Source organism: Callorhinus ursinus, unplaced genomic scaffold, assembly GCF_003265705.2.
Source record: "Callorhinus ursinus isolate GAN/ISIS: 27379988/994484 unplaced genomic scaffold, GSC_fseal_2.0 scaffold36, whole genome shotgun sequence".
Classification (NCBI taxonomy): Eukaryota; Metazoa; Chordata; class Mammalia; order Carnivora; family Otariidae; genus Callorhinus; species Callorhinus ursinus.
In genome coordinates this window covers 2,627,981-2,644,861 of record NW_027397098.1, presented here as the reverse complement: position 1 = coordinate 2,644,861, position 16,881 = coordinate 2,627,981, and the positions used below count along the sequence as shown (strand labels likewise).

The 16,881-nt window shown below is 37.5% G+C and overlaps 1 protein-coding gene and 1 long non-coding RNA gene across 2 annotated transcripts in view; one reads left to right on the top strand and one right to left on the bottom strand.

Annotated features, from left to right (window-relative positions):
- LOC141370484 (uncharacterized) overlaps nucleotides 1–3,284 on the top strand; it is a 52,530-nt gene extending 49,246 nt beyond the window's left edge. Inside the window, exon 4 of the long non-coding RNA XR_012374541.1 lies at nucleotides 1,583–3,284. This is a non-coding gene — a long non-coding RNA (uncharacterized lncRNA). The remainder of the gene's footprint in view (nucleotides 1–1,582) is intronic.
- Nucleotides 1–16,881, bottom strand: part of FAM107B (family with sequence similarity 107 member B) — a 228,164-nt gene that overhangs the window by 204,132 nt on the left and 7,151 nt on the right. The gene's annotated exons all lie outside the window — the stretch shown is intronic.

Below are 16,881 nucleotides of genomic sequence, written 5' to 3'. Positions count from 1 at the left end.
ATTATCAGGGGCTCGTATTCTTACAGAAGATTTCATAAAGAAGACATGTACACATCACTCATAAAGAAGTAAGATTCCTTTGCATTATTAAAACAAAATTCTCTGATTTTAGCAAGTTATTTAACCCAGTTTAGCCATAGTATTCTGTCTGTAAAATGGAAACAATGTGTCCTTCTGGATCAGATATGACACTTTTAGCTGAAAATTACCCTAACTCAACTAATTGGCTTAAACAAAATGGAATATATCAGCTCCAAAGGCACAGCTGTCATAGGATGGTTCAGTAATATCTGGGGCCCCAGATTCTTTCTGCTTTTCTGCTCTGTCCTCTCTGGCTCCTTCTTTCTTAGAGAGGCAAATTGTGGAACTTGAAGGTGAGTTTTGAAAGATTTCCAGTTAGTCGCCTAATACATAACTGTGCTGTTGAGCCTAATATTTGAAGGATGCCATTGATTCTATTTACAGGGTAAGAGTGAAAAATAAGTCTACATAAAGTGCAAAAAAGTCAATTTTTGTTTTAAGTTTAAAAGGTGATTTGACAAGGCATGCCTTACTGAGTGTGTAACAGTCATTTTAAAACACTTAACACATCACAGAAACTTCCTTCCCCCTTCTTTGTTCTGTTCTGCCATTCACTTTACAGAGAAATTACCAAGAATCCTTGAAACCTTGCATTGTCTACTTTAAGGATCTTAGGACACGTTGAGGGTACAAAACATAAAGAAGCTGTTGCATGATGTTGATTGTTTGTTTGTTTGTTTTTCATTGCTTATTTCACAGATATGCTATCCGCCAATTCTTAGATTCTGGCTTTCACAGATTCTTCAGTCTCCATGAGGTAGAGCAGTTGTTCCCAAACTCAGTCGCACATTAGAATTCCTGGAGAGAGCTTTTAAATACTGATGCAATAGTCCCAACTCTGATCAACTAAATTTAAATTTCTCAGAGTATCAGTATTAGTTTTAGTAACTTTTAAAATTCCCCAAATGATCTAGATGCCAGCACGGTTGACAACACCTGGGACAGAAAAAGGGATCAAACTATTCATCAATTAAACAAGAGCATGAACAGTAAGCAACAACCATAAAATTGGTATTGCTATACACTGAATTCTTGTGGGTGGGCCCCCACCCCCCAAAATGTATATGTTGAGGCCTAATCCCCAATGTGATGGTGTTTGGAGGTGGGGCCTTTGGGAAGTGATTAAGCCATGAAGATGGAGTCCTTATGAATGGGATTAATACCTTTATTAAGAAGACTCCAGAGAGCTCCCTTGCTCCTCCCTCCATATGAAGACACAGCAAGAAGCCTGTGGGTGGGAAGGAGGCCCTCACAGACCATGCTGCCACCCTGAACTTCCAGCCTCCATAACTGTGAGAAATAAATTTTTGTTTTATAAGCTACCTAGTCTCTGGTATTTTATTATAGCAGCTTGAAGGGATTAAGACAGCCATCAGCACAAAGTAAGAGAGAGAGAGAATTTCTAACCACCCTCTTCAAAATGTCTGCCCCCACTTCAACACTTTATATCCTTTCCTTAGCTTGCTAATTTATCTTATTTATTTTCTACCTTCCTCTGTAGACTAGAAACTCTACAAAGGCTGTCTTCTTCACAACCGGATGGATATCCAGTTATCAGAATAGTGCTGATCACCTTTTATGTGCTTACCTATTTGTTGGAAAAAGAAGTGAATGGATGGGAATTATGTCTGGTTTGGGACCTGTCTATATAAAACAATTAAAAAACAGTGGTAACAATGCTAATGCTGTGCTCGGGAGAGCTGGTCAACCTTAATTTGGGATTTGTCAACCATCTGTGTTCTGAAAGTGAGCCACACGTTGGAAGATCCCTCAAGAATAAATAACCTAGTAGGTCATTCAACAAGGAGCCTCTGGAACTTGAGAAGAGAGGTTTCACTTTTGGCCTCTGGAGGAAATGAATATAATTCAGATGATCAAGCAAGAGAGATGGTACCACTCAAAAGCATGAAAGGTACAGAAACTCTTTCTAAAGTGAAGAGCTGGCCAGAACAATTGGCTAGTGAATATCTCAAGCAAACATGGTTTTTAAAACTAGCCTGGGACAAGAATATTTTGTTTCAAAAGCCTGAAGCTGAGCAGGCATTTAGGAAATAGGCTAGTGATGATGCCTCTCTAAGAGTGTCTGCAAGGAGTAGGAGTGGAATGACACACAGCTGGCCCTAGATGCTGGGCTTGGGGTCCCTCTGTAGGACATGTTAGCAGGCAGGTCCCTGAGGAATTGAGCAATACAAAAACTTTTATCCAAAGTTAAAAGTCTGGGCTGGGATGCTGGAGCTGTTGACATGCATTCTAAGGTTAGCTGAAGAAAAACAAAAAATAGCGCCTGCAAATGGATTAAAAGAGAAAATCTATGCTCTCTAAACATTCATTTCAACAGTCTATATTTGTCTCATTTCCCTTAACTTTTTAAAAATTTTTTAATTTTTTACTTAAATTCAATTTAGTTAATGTATAGTGTATTATTAGTTTCAGGGGTAGAATTTAGTGACTCATCAGTTGCATATAACACCCAGTGCTCATTACAAGTACCCTCCTTAATACCCATCACCCAACTACCCAATACCCCCACCCACCGCCACTCTAGCAACCTGCAGTTTCTTAGAGTTAAGCGTCTCTTATGGTTTGCCTCCTGCCCTGTTTTTATCTTATTTTTCCTTCCCTTCCCCTATGTTCATCTATTTTGTTTCTTAAATTCCACATATGAGTGAAATCATATGGTATTTGTCTTTGACTTATTTCACTTAGCATAATACCCTCTAGTTCCAATCAAATTGTTGCAAATGGCAAGATTTCATTCTTTTTGATGTTATATGTACCATATCTTCTTTACCCATTCATCTGCTGATGGACATCTGGGCTCTTTCTTTATTTTAGCTATTGTGGACATTGGGGTGCATGTGCCCCTTCAAATCGCTATTTTTGTATCCTTTAGGTAAATACCTAGTAGTGCAATTGCTGGGTCATAGGGTAGTTCTGTTTTTAATTTTTGAGGAACTTTCATACTGTTTTCCAGAGTGACTGCAGCAGTTTGCTTTCCCACCAACAGTGTAGGAGGGTTCCCCTTTCTCCACATCCTTGCCAATATCTGTTGTTTCCTGAGTTGTTAATTTCACCATCCTGACTGGTGTGAGGTGGTATTTCATTGTGATTTTGATTTATATTTCCCTAATGCTGAATGATGTTGAGCATTTTTTCATATGTCTGTTAACCATTTATATGTCTTCTTTGGAGAAATTTTCATGTCTTCTGCCCATTTCTTGATTGGATTTTTTGTTTTTTGGGTGTTGAGTTTGATAAGTTCTTTACAGATATTGGATACTAGCCCTTTATCTGATATGTCATTTGCAAATATCTTCTCCCGTTCCATAGGTTGCTTTTTAGTTTTGTTGATTGTTTCTTTGCTGTGCAAATGCTTTTTATCCTGATAAAGTCCCAATAGTTTATTTTTGCTTTTGTTTCCCTTGCCTCTGGAGACGTGTCTAGCAAGAAGTTGCTGCGGTTGAGGTCAACGAGGTTGCTGTCTGTGTTCTCCTCTAGGATTTTGATGGATTCCAGTCTCCCTTAACTTGTTAATAAAAGTTTCATTGAAAAAAAATCTAGCCATCTATTTTGAGATAGGGTAATATGCCCCAGGGTGCTAAGTGGGCTGTGGCACTGAGAGAGGGTCTGCTTAAGAGCCTGCATGTGTCACCAGAGTACACTGTCTTTTCATGACTCTGTCTATGAAGGCAACTGACCTGTGGTCTTCTAGTTCTGTGAGTTAAGATGTGATCTTCTGTTTAAGCCAGTCAGAGTCAGGTTCTTGGTCACCTGCTGTTGAAAATGCCTCTGCCTTTTTCACCTGATGAACACTTTCTCAGCTTTGAGACCCTGCTCTTGTGTAGCATTGAGTCATTGCCTACCTTCTTAGTGCTCCAGATTCCTATAATGGCACCTCTGTTCTTAGGGGTTATTTCTGTCTCTTTCAGCCAGATGGCAAGCCCCTCAAAAGAAGGAAATAAGGGGCGCCTGGGTAGCTCAGCTGCTTAAGTATCTGCGTTTGGCTCAGGTCATGATCTCCAGGTCCTGGGATTGAGCCCCACGTCGGGCTCCCGGCTCAGCAGAGAGTCTGCTTCTCTCTCTCCCTCTGCCTCTTCCCTGCTCATGCTCTCTCTCTGTATCTCTCTGTCTCAAATGAATAAATAAAATCTTTTAAAAAAGAGAGAGAGAAGGAAATAAGTCTTACTTATTTTTTTTCCCAGAACTGAAGGAGTCCCTGGCACAACAAAGGTGAATAAATGAATGAATGAATGCATGAGTGACCGTAGAGACAGAGATTCTCTGTGACAGCAGAAATGCCGAAACATAATTATTAGAAGAAAAGGAAATAAGAATGATAAAGGACAGTGTGGAAGGGGGAGTGAGGAGAGAGCAAAATGGGAAAAATATGACAGTGATTATGAGAAATTGATACATGATCAAATTAAGGTATATGGAAAGTTCATTAGATGGGAAAGAAAGTGTGTATAATTGTATAAATGTTTTTAACAATAAGCCACAGAAATAACTACTAATGCCATTTTGGCATTTATCACCTCATTCCGCAGCTGTGGATTTGCCTGACTCCTGTCCTAATGGCAAGCAACTTAAAGGCAAGCCTAGCACTGGGATCTTCATGGCATGCCCGCACCTAACACAGTGTGTGTCAGGCCCTCATTAAGGTCTGTTGAACTGAGGACTGAATGAAGACTTTAAAGCTTCAAAGTTAGATTTCACACTGATTACTGAAAGTACAGAAGAAATAACCTGCCAAACATGTTATTTGAAATTATTTGTTCCTCATTAAATTGAATTACTTTTTTTCTCCTTTAACACTCTCTAAATCAACAGTAACACATAAATCATGAGCTTTCATTTCAGATTTAGAAATTAACCCATTAAGTACAAAATAATGTGCTTGATACTTAAACCAGATTAACTAAAAATGTCTTTAGATATTGGATTCTCTGCAAATCACAAAAAAAAAAGTGTTTTTTTTGTTGTTGTTGTTTTTTTTTAGCCAAAAGCATTGTAAAGCCAGAACTAGGGAAAAAAAATTTAGGCCATTCTTAGCAATGTCTTTAGTATAGTTTGGTGTCTTTTTTTTTTTTTAACATTTTATTCGTTTATTTGACAGAGAGACAGCAAGGGGAACACAAGCAGGGGGAGTGGGAGAGGGAGAAGCAGACTCCCCGCTGAGCAGGGAGCCCGATGCGGGGCTCGATCCCAGGACCCTGGGACCATGACCCAAGCCGAAGGCAGATGCTTAACGACTGAGCTACCCAGGCGCCCCACTTTGGTGTCTTATTAATGTGAACAGTATTATCTGTATACTTCTCCACATGCTATTAAAGTCACACAGAGTAATGAGGTGAATGTATCCCTTTGTTTTGTTCTCTTCTCTCATTTTAATGGTATCATTTTTTTTGTTATTAATATCCTATATTTTCTCCTATAATGCTTAAAGTTCTGTATAAATAGTCATTCTTTCCAATCTACTACTAGAATCATAAAAGCTCTCATTATCCTCATTGTGTAAGTAGGAAAACAGAAGCATAAAGTGGCTCATTCTTTGCCATGTGAGAAATTCACTGAGAGGTCCAAACATTGGACTACAAGGACAGTTAAAAGGAAACTTCCTCTGGCTTCAAAATAAATTTGTCTGGGTCTTTTGTCTCAAACCTGAGTAATAAACAGCTCATTCTTCAAGGGGAAACATCTTGGACCCTACTCCCTGGTGTAGTCTTAAATTATTTCTACCAATTTCTAAAATGATAAATGGATCACAAATGTATTGGCAATGCTAAACAATGTTCCCGTGATAAAGATATATGAAGAACTCATGTAACATAAACCCTCTCCTAATTTTGATTTTATTGACTCATCTTCTATGTTCCAAGTACTGTTCTAGGTGCTACTCATAATAAATAAAAAGAAAAAAAGATACAGCCCTTGCCCTCAAGTTCTTCACAGCCTGATGGAGAGTCAGACACATAAACATGGCACAGTTTAATAAGTGCTTTAATTGAGGTAAACACTTCTCTTAATAAGTGCCAGGCTAGCCCAGGACAGGGCACCAACCTGGAGCAGGGTGTGGAGGATGGTGTCAGAAAAGGGGGACAGAGGAGGGGACAGAGCAGTAGCAGAATGAGCAGGAAATATCCAAAGTGTGTGGAGGGTAATGGGGGAATGGAGGAAGCACATGGCCCAGCTGCTATTGGTAGTCATTTTATAACCACAAAGGGAATCACTTGTAGGGTGAAACCAATATTATGGATGGCCGAGAAGAGAGGTGGAAGAATCTAGATGCTCGATGGCTTCATTGAACTGTTGAATCAATCAACCCTGAAGTCACCCTACCTTGGGGCTTGTTCTTAAGTGAAATAATACATTTCCATATTGTCTAAATTTAAGTAGAGTTTTCATCTCTTGCGGGTATAAGCATCCTAAGCAATATGCAGAGTAGGTTTAGGGGGAAAGATAATTTTTGTACACATTGAATTTGAGATGGCTGTCAGTCCACCTGGAGATTTCTCAGGGATAGGTAGGTCCAATCACCCTTATTCAAACAGTTTGTTATTATTTTAAAATAACCTCAGCATAAACACTTTGAGTATACCCTTACTGTAGTACCTATAGTTAGTTGCACTTGAAGTAGCTCCATGGCATCCTCAAAAACCCAGACGCTTTCTTGCCTTCCTGCTCTGCCATCTCTAGATTATTTGCTTTTATTTATAGGTTTGTCCTCTCCTGCCCACAAGATGGTTACAGCAGCACCAAGCATCCCATCCACACCCAACAAATGTCCAAAGGCCAAATTTGAGCACATTTTTCCTTGTTCTTTCTTGAGAGCAAACCAACTTTTGGAGTTGATGCTTCGAGGTGGTTAGTATTTGAAGGACTCTAATCAGGAGTCTGTATCCAGAGGCAGCTACACCAAGTACTTAAAATGAGGTTAGCTAAATCTGAACAAGAGGATCCACTACGTAGAATAAGAGATTTTGGAAATCATTTTGCATTTGTGAAATGAATGGTATTCAAGATATGTAACTGATCAGCATTTTTGCCTTGTCAAAATTAAATATAAGAGTGTTGGCATATTCCAACTCCTTTATAGTAGCATCCTGGATCTTGAACTCCATTTGGCCCTGGACTCTCATTAGCAGAGTGCACCTTCATCCCATCTGAATAGAAGGTTTGTTGGTTTTGTCATTAGAATATTGTTGCATTCCTATACATTATGTTAGTCATGCAAGGGGCCACTATGTCAAAGGACAGAAGCTGGGGAACTTCTTTCAGCATATAGGATCAGGGAATATGCCCTTTTTTGGCCTGCTTGCCAACAAACATTTGTACCTGTGGCAGAATTCATGTGAGGCTTTCTTTATTGCAACGTATCACTGGGGAGCAAGTTGTGAGTGGGTACACATATAGCCCCTACCTGCCTCTTAAAGTTGGAGGATACCAATGTTTACTAGACAATTTTGAATGGTAAAAATAGCTCAGGATAACTTGCAACACCACTACACCAAGTTACTTCTCCCTGCAGAGACTCAAGTATTATGCATCCAGGTCAGATGGGTCCTGGCAGAAACTCAGTGAAAAGAAAAATCTTTCCTGGATACAGACCTCCTGATCCTAGGAAAGGGCCTGAGAATGAGAGCCTTCTGGAAGAGCCACTGCCTCACTCTGTACCGGAGTCTAATCAGTTGTTTTTTTTCTTCCATCACTGCTTCATGTGTGTCTCTCCTGAAACACCCAGCTCAGTCAGAAAGGAAAACAATTCTCAGATAAGAAGAGGACTTACTGGCTCAGGGTATATGCATGGATGTTCCCATTCAAACGCTTCCTTAAATAGCATCCCATACACCCACTATTTACAATCAGTACCTCCTGATGTCCAGCAACTGCCTAGCTCTAACACCGCCTTCCTTCCTTTCCCCCTTGAATTATTATACCAGAAAGCAGATCAGTGAGGACATTTTCCAGCTATATTGAAGAATGATTGACAAATAAAAACTGTGCAACTTTCAGGTATAAAACATGATCTTTTTCTATATGTATACATTGTGAAATGATTACCTAGTTAACATATCCTTCGTCTCACATCATTACCTCTTTTTTGTGGTAAGAATATTTGAGATCTGGTATACAATATGTTGTTACTAACTGTAGTCACCGTACTTACATTAGGTCTCCAGAACTTACTCATCTCATAACTGAAAGTTTGCACCCTTTGACCAACATCTCCCTTTTCCTAGCACCATCCCCAGCCCTTGGCAACAACCACTGTTACTATGACGGCAACTTTTTTAGCTTTCACATATTAGTGAGATCATACAGTATTTGGTTTTCTGTGTCTGGCTTATTTCACTTAACATATGTCCTCCAGGTTTCTCTATGTTGTCACAAATGACAGGATTCCATTGTATTATATTCCACTGTGTGTGTGTGTGTGTGTGTGTGTGTGTGTGTGTGTAATCACATTTTATTTATCCATTCATCCACTGAAAGACACTTAGATTGTTTCCATGTCTTGTCTACTGTGATTAAGGCCACAGTGAACATGGGAGTGCAAATATCTCTTCAAGAAAGTGACTTTACTTCCTTTGGATATGTACCTAGAAGTAAGATTATATGGATTATATGGTAGTTCTATTTTTAATTTTCTGAGAAACCACCATACTGCTTTCCTTAATGGCTGTACCAATTGACATTCCCATCAACAATGTGTAAGTTGTGAGTGTTACCTTTTCTCCACATCCTTGCCAACACTTATCTTCTGGCTTTTTGATAATAGCCATCCTAACAGATGTGAAGTGATATGTCATTGTGGTTTTGATTTGTATTTTCTTGATGATTAGTAATACTGAACATTTTTTCATATACCCATTAGCCATTTTTATATCTTCTTTTTAAAAATGTCTTTACAGGGCCTTTGCCCATCTTTTAATTGGGTCATTTGGTTTTTGCTATTGAGTTGTCTGAGTTCCTTATATATTTTGGATATTAGCCCCTTATCAGATATATGGTTTGCAAATATTTTCTCCCAGTCTGTAGGTTGCCTCTTAATCTTATTGAGTGTTTCCTTTGCTATGCAGAAGCTTTTTAAAAGTTTTATGTACAGGCATACCTTAGAGATATTGCAGGTTCAGTTCCAGACTACTGCAATTGAGCAAATATCACAATAAATTGAGTCAAGCAAATTTTTTCTTTTCCTAGTGCAAACAAAAGTTATATTTACATTACACTGTAGTCTATTTAAAGTGCCCAAATGGCATTATGTCTAACAAAACCAATGTGAATACTTTAATTAAAAAATACCTTATTGCTAAAAAATGCTAACCATCATCTGAGCTTTCATCATGTCATAATCTTTTTGCTGATTGAGGGTCTTGCCCCGAAGTTGATGGCAGCTGATTGATCAGGGTGGAGTGCCTGTAGCAATTTCTTAAAGTAAGACAACGAAATCTGTCACATTGATTGACTCTTCCTCTCATGAATGATTACTCTGTATCATGTGATGCTGTTTGAGAGCATTTTACCCAGTGTGTATTCTTGGTGCCTTTGGTGAAGATTACTTGAACATATATGGGTGATTTTTTAGAAAAGAGATAACTTTGAATTAGCTCTAATTACAAATGTATGTATATCTCGTTTGAATTTTTATAAGACTATGCATTGTTTTATGTAAAAAAACAAAATATTTAAAGTCAGTTTACAATTGGCAAATTGCAGTACATTAATTACCACTAGTAACAAATAATGTATGGCACATCTTTTTGAGATTCAGTGTTTTAAGTTACAGAAACTGATTCTCCTCTTGCAGGTGGCCTATTTGAGGGGAAGTTTCTCTTTTTCTGTGGACAACCAAATTTTGCCTATGTATTTAGGTTTTAACAGTTGCCTGAGTTGTCATTTTCTGTTTAACTGAACACCAGATCCCCCAAAACCAACTTCCCACAACAAATTCATAAATACTTCCCATAGCAGTCCTGTGCTCTTTGTGGAGACTGCCTTCCTCTAATTTCCCAAATTCCCAAACTCTCACCTCCCCTGGTACAGAATTACAAAACCAAGTATGTCAACCTTATATCAGAAAAAGTGTTAATGAGCTCTGTTTTCTTTGGAAAGGAAGAACTGTGAGTGTTAAACTAAAGGCAGTTCAAATCAGGTTAACACATGTCGTTGGCCGGGGGGAAAAAAACACCTCTATCTTACCATGATTAATATAGCATATTCATTCAACCAGCCCCTATGGCTCCTGGAACATAAGAAATTTTAGTTTCCAGCATCCCCAGTGATTAGAATAGTGGAATTTTTTAAACTGACGTACAACTGCATGTTATATAATCAAGAGAATGGAAATTCCAACTCTACAGAGGCAGGTATTTGGGGAAAATGGGTCTAGTCAATGAATTGGAATCTTCTTGGTGTTCTTTGGTTAGACACTCCAGGCCACTGACTGAACAAAGTAAACCCTGCTTTTATTAACCACCTGTGAAAATGAGGGCAAAGGATCAACTAGGTCATGGGCAGATTGCCAGATTCTCTCTGACGAGCTAGAAATAGATGCTGCTCAAAAATGGGCTGACCTCTTCCTTTTGTACTTCTCTCCCTCCAACATATCAACACCTACTTAGATAATATTTATCATTCTTATCTGAATTGTGAATGTCAGAGTAACCTCACTTGAAAATGATGCTTTAAAATTTCATGAAATTATATCTCAACTTCTTTTTCTTAGCTTGGAATATATATATGCTCCTCAGCTCTAAATTTTCTGAAAACTTTGCATTTTTACCATCCTCTATAGTTTTTTATGGATGGTGTCCTATAGTCAAAGCTGTACAATGTAAATTTTAATGGTTTTATGAGGATAATTTATTTTATTTCATTGTAAGAGAAGCCAGGAAGCTATCTTTTTTTCCAGTTGGGATGCAACTGAATATCTGGATTGGAAAATTCCTAAGTACACTGGGTATATCATGCACTCTCATGCCACTATGTTTAACATCTTTTGAAAGTAGAAACCTAGCCTAAGAAATTGTCAGGGCTTAAAAGGAATGAGGTGGGATTCCCACCAGCTCATATCCCCCTTGTTGGGAGGTAGGGAGCATGAAAGGGAACTAGAAAACTAATATTTCCATGGATTTATAAGTTGTTTTCTATTAAAAAACATTTTTAGGGGCGCCTGGGTGGCTCAGTCATTAAGCATCTGCCTTCAGCTCAGGTCATGGTCCCAGGGTCCTGGGATCAAGCCCCACATCGGGCTCCCCGAACCGCGGGAAGCCTGCTTCTCCCCCTCTCACTCTCCCTGCTTGTGTTCCCTCTCTCGCTGTGTCTCTTCTGTCAAATAAACAAAATCTTTAAAAAAACAAAACAAAAAAGAAAAAAACACATTTTTATATCAAATCATCTGTCTAGCAGAAATCTTCCTTAATAGGATATTTGTTTTTAATAGGTAGCCTAAAATTCTGTTCTATTTAGGCCCATAAGAAAAGGAAGGAAAGATTTCATTTTAAAGAAATGCAGGAAAATTAGTTTGTACCAGAAAATGGAAATTCAGCCTGGCAGAGTTGCTCTCCGTAATGCTTATATAAGGGGGATGCAGAGTTAAGAGTGAGATGAGGGGTGATAGATGTTTACACACAAATTTACAATATGCTTCTAAGTAGCACTGCCCTCTACAGATGGTACTCTCAAGGCTCAAGTTCAAGACAACTTTAAGACATTGAAAATAAAAATAAATTTGTTGAGTGAGATCAGTTTCCTATAAGGGCGAATACCTCCAAGAGCTTTTTTATTAACAGTATTCAGAAGTCTCTCCAACACCAAATTCCAATTAACATGGCCTTGATATAGCTCCAACAAAACATGGCTGGAATGTGATTCTAACCAAGGAAGCTGAAACCCAATTAATTAAATCATCCCAGGTTTTAACAAAGACTGTGCCAATAAAAGAGGAAGGATGGGCATGGAGCCTAGACAAGGAGAGCAGAATAAGCAGGTATTTAGTTATTGGTAGCATGAGTTCTGCACTGCCCAAGGAAGTCATGCTTTGACTGGTTGAATTGAGCTTCCTAGTCTGCTGAAAGCGTTACCCTTAGAGTGGAAATTATTCAGAGGCTTACCTCCACTGAGTCCCAGTTTCCCCTTCAGTATGAACCATAGGAGATAAGTTCTGAGAGGTAATTGGGGATATTTTGTATAGGGGCCTACAGGCCCCTGTGAAGACCTGACTTTTAATATTAGGGAAGGGGGGAGCCACTGGAAGGTTTTGAGCAGAAGAGTGATTGGGATTATCAGGAACTAACATTGTAAAAGGATACAAGGATCAAATTATCTAATCCATGTAAGGCACTTAGCACCATGCCTAGTCCATTAATAGTGCTCAATAATGGGTAATCATAATTATAAATGCCATACTTCAGTGAAGCTATCAAAGTAGCTCTTCTTCACCAAGAATAAATCATGAAGAAATAGAAAATCTGAATAGACCTATAACTACTAAGGAGATTAAATCAGTAACCAGAAACCTCCCAACAAAGAAAAGCCTTGGACCAGATAGCTTCGCTGGTGAATTCTACCAAACCTGTAAAGAATTAATACCAATCCTTCTCAAACTCTTCCAAAACTAATTGAAGAGGAGGGACCACTTCCTAAATCATTCTGTGTGGCCAGCATTACCCTGATACCCAAGTTAGATAAAGACATAAAAAGAAAAGAAAACTAGAGACCAATATCCCTGATGACTATTGATGCAAAACTCAACAAAATCCTAGTGAGAATTCCACATGTTAAGAAGATTACATGATGACCAAGAGGGATTTATTCCTGGAATGCAAGGATAGTTCAATATACAAAATATCAATCACTATCAGACAAAATTAACAGAATAAAGGAAAAAATGGTTATATCAATTGATGCAGAAAAAGCACTGGTCAAATTTAACATTCTTTCATGATAAAAATACACAACAGAGTAGGAATAGAAGGAAAGTACTTCAACACAATAAAGGCCATATATAAAAAACCCACACTGTACTCAATGGTAGCATCTTACCCAATGGTGAAAGACTGAAAGTTTATCCTCTAAGATCGGGAACAAGACGAGGATGTTAACTTTTGCCCTTCTATCCAACTAAGTATTTTGAATAGCATTGGAAGTTCCAGCCAAAGCAATTAGAGAAGAAAAAGAAATAAAATATATCCAAATTGAAAAGGAAGAAGTAAAATTATCTCTGTTCACAGATAATATACTCTTACATGTAGAAACCATAAAGATTACACACACATACACACACACGGGCACACACACACACTATTATAAGTAATGAATTCAGCAAAATTTCAGGACACAAAACACATGGACAAAAATCAGTTGCATTTCTATACACCAATAATGAACAATATGAAAAGGAAATTAAGAAAACAATTACATTTACAATAGTATCAAAATTGGAGATAAACTTAGCCTGTGGCAAAGGTCTTTTATACTGAAAACTACAAAACATTGCTGAAAGTAATTAAAGAAGACACAAATAAGTGGAAAGATAAACTGTATTTATGAATTAGAAGACCCAATATTGTTGTGAATACTACCCAAAGCAATCTAAAGATTCACTGAAATCCCTATCAAAATCCAAATGATTTTCTTGGCAGAAATGGAAAAAAATCCATCCTGAAATTCATATGAAATCTCAAGTGATCCCAAATAGCCAAAACAATCTTGAAAAAGAAGAACAAAGTTGGAGGTTTCATACTTACTGGTTTCAAAACTTACTACAAATCTACAGTAATCAAAACAGTATAGCCTGGTGACTAACATAATAAAATAAAATAAAATAAATAAAATAAAAATAAAATAAAATAAAATAAATAAAATAAAATAAAAAACAGTGTGTTACTGGCATAAAAACAAAAACAAGTAAACAAATGAAATGTAATAGAGAACCCAGAAATAAACCCTCACATATATGGTGAAATGATTTCTCACAAGAATGCCAAGACCATTCAATGGGGAAAAGACAGTCTTTTCTTTCTTTCTTTTTTAATTATGTTAATCACCACACATTACATCATTAGTTTTTGATGTAGTGTTCCATGATTCATTGTTTGCATATAACACCCAGTGCTCCATTCAGTACATGCCCTCTTTAATACCCATCACCAGCCTAACCCATCCCCATCCCCTCCCCTCTAGAACCCTCAGTTTGTTTCTCAGAGTCCATCGTCTCTCACGGTTTGTCTCCCCCTCTGAAAGGACAGTCTTTTCAACAAATAGTGTTGGGAAAATTGGATATCCACATGCAAAAGAATGCTTTTGGACCCTTTCTTTGCACCATATACAAAAATTAACTCAGAATGGATCAAAGATCTAAACATAAGAGCTAAAACTATAAAACTCTTAGAGGAATACATAGAGAAAAAGCTTGATGGTATTAGATTTGGCAATGATTTCTTGAATGTGACACCAAAAGCACAGGCAACAAAAGAAAAAAATAGATAAATTGGGTTTTGTCAAAATTAAAATTTTTGTACATCAGAGGACACTAATTCAAACAACAAAAAATAACTCAATTTAAAAAATAGGCAAAGCCCTGAATAGGCAGTTCTCCAAAGATCACAAATACCCAATAAGCACATGAAAAGCTGCTCAATATCATTAATCATTAGGGAAATGAAAATCAAAACCACAATGAGATACCGCTTCATTCCCATTATGATTATTAACAAAACAAATGAACGAACACTTTAGAAACAAATGTTGGCATGAATGTGGAGAAATCAGAGCCTTTGTGCATTGCTGGTGGGACTATTTGGTACAACCACTGTAGAAAACAGTATGTCAGTTCCTTGAAAAATTAAAGATAGAATTACCATATGATAAAGCAATTCCACTTCTGGGTATATATTCAAAAGAATTGAAAACAGGATCTAGAAGAGATATTTGTAAACCCATGTACATAACAGCATTATTCTCAGTTGCCAAAAGGTAGAAATGACATAAACGTCCATTGACAGATGAAGGTGTAAACAAAATGTGGCATGTACATATGAGGGAATATTATTCAGCTTTAACAAGGAAGGATATGCTGACACATATTTCCACATGGATGAACCTTGAGGACACTATGCTAAGTGAAATAAGCTGGACACAAAAGTGTAATTCCACTTACACAAGGTACTGAGAATAATTAAACTTATAGAGACAGAAAGTAGAGTGGTGGTTGCCAGGGGATAAGGAGAAGGGTGAACGGTGAATGGGGAATTAGTGTTTTATGAATATAGAGTCTGAGTTCCAGAAGATGAAAAGAGTTCTGGAGATGGATGGTATAAAGTTGTAAATTTTATGTAATGTATATTTTACTATAATAACAAAATGTACCCCCCCACCAGGAATCTGTACTCTCCAACAGATTTCTGGTTATCATTTCTCTTTTTGGATAATTTTCCTGTGTAGAAAATACATGGCTTAGTAAGCCCTACCCTGACAGTCCTCAAGGCTGACAACTAACAGTCATTCTGATTTATACATCAGGCTCTTTTAAGTGTGGGTATCAAGGAACTACGTCTTGTTGTGAATACTACCCAAAGCAATCTAAAGATTCACTGAAATCCCTATCAAAATCCAAATGATGTCTTTTTGCAGAAACAGAAAAAAATCCATCCTGAAATTCATATGAAATCTCAAGTGATCCCAAATAGCCAAAACAATCTTGAAAAAGAAGAACAAAGTTGGAGGTTTCATGCTTACTGGTTTCAAAACTTACTACAAATCTACAGTAATCAAAACAGTATAGCATGGTGACTAACATAATAAAATAAAATAAAATAATAAAAAAAACCCAGTGTGTTACTGGCATAAAAACAAACAACTAAACCAAAGAAATGTGACAAAATTTTATTTCTAGATGGTATTATCACGACTCAGACACAAAAAAATCAGTGACAGCTTAAGCCTAGGCTCTAGGGAAGTCTTGGTTACTTACCTCTTCTCTGTCAAGTAGCAAAAACCAGCCTGTTATAAAAAGCAATGCAGTTGTCAACTCCAAGATAGGCCCTGTTTTCCCTTCCTTATTATAAAACTTTTATTATTATTATTTTTTAAATATCTTATAATTTTGTCAATTTTACTACAATGAGCTGAAAAATTTTAGTCTCATTATATTGGTTCTTCATTGAATTGGTAATAATATATATATACATTTAAAAACTCCATCATTCTGTCTTTTTTTATTTTATTTAATTATGTTATGTTAATCACCATACATTACATCATTAGTTTTTGATGTAGTGTTCCATGATTCATTGTTTGCATATAACACCCAGTGCTCCATTCAATATGTGCCCTCTTTAATACCCAATACCAGGCTAACCCATCCCCCCCCCCCCTCCCCTCAGTTTGTTTTTCAGAGTCCATAGTCTGTCATGGTTCATCACCCCTCCGATTCCCCCCCTTCATTTTTCCCTTCCTACTATCTTCCTCTTTTTTTTTTTAACATATAATGTATTATTTGTTTCAGAGGCACAAGTCTGTGATTCAACAGTCCTACACAATTCACAGCGCTCACCAAAGCACATACCCTCCCCCAATGTCTTTCACCGAGCCACCCCATCCTTCCCACCCCTACCACTCCAGCAACACTCACTTTGTTTCCTGAGATTAAGAATTCCTCTTATCAGTGAGATAATATGATACATATCTTTCTCTGATTGATTTATTTCGCTCAGCATAATACCCTCCAGTTCCATCCATGTCATTGCAAATGGCAAGATTTCATTCCTTTTGATGGCTGCATAATATTCCATGGTGTAT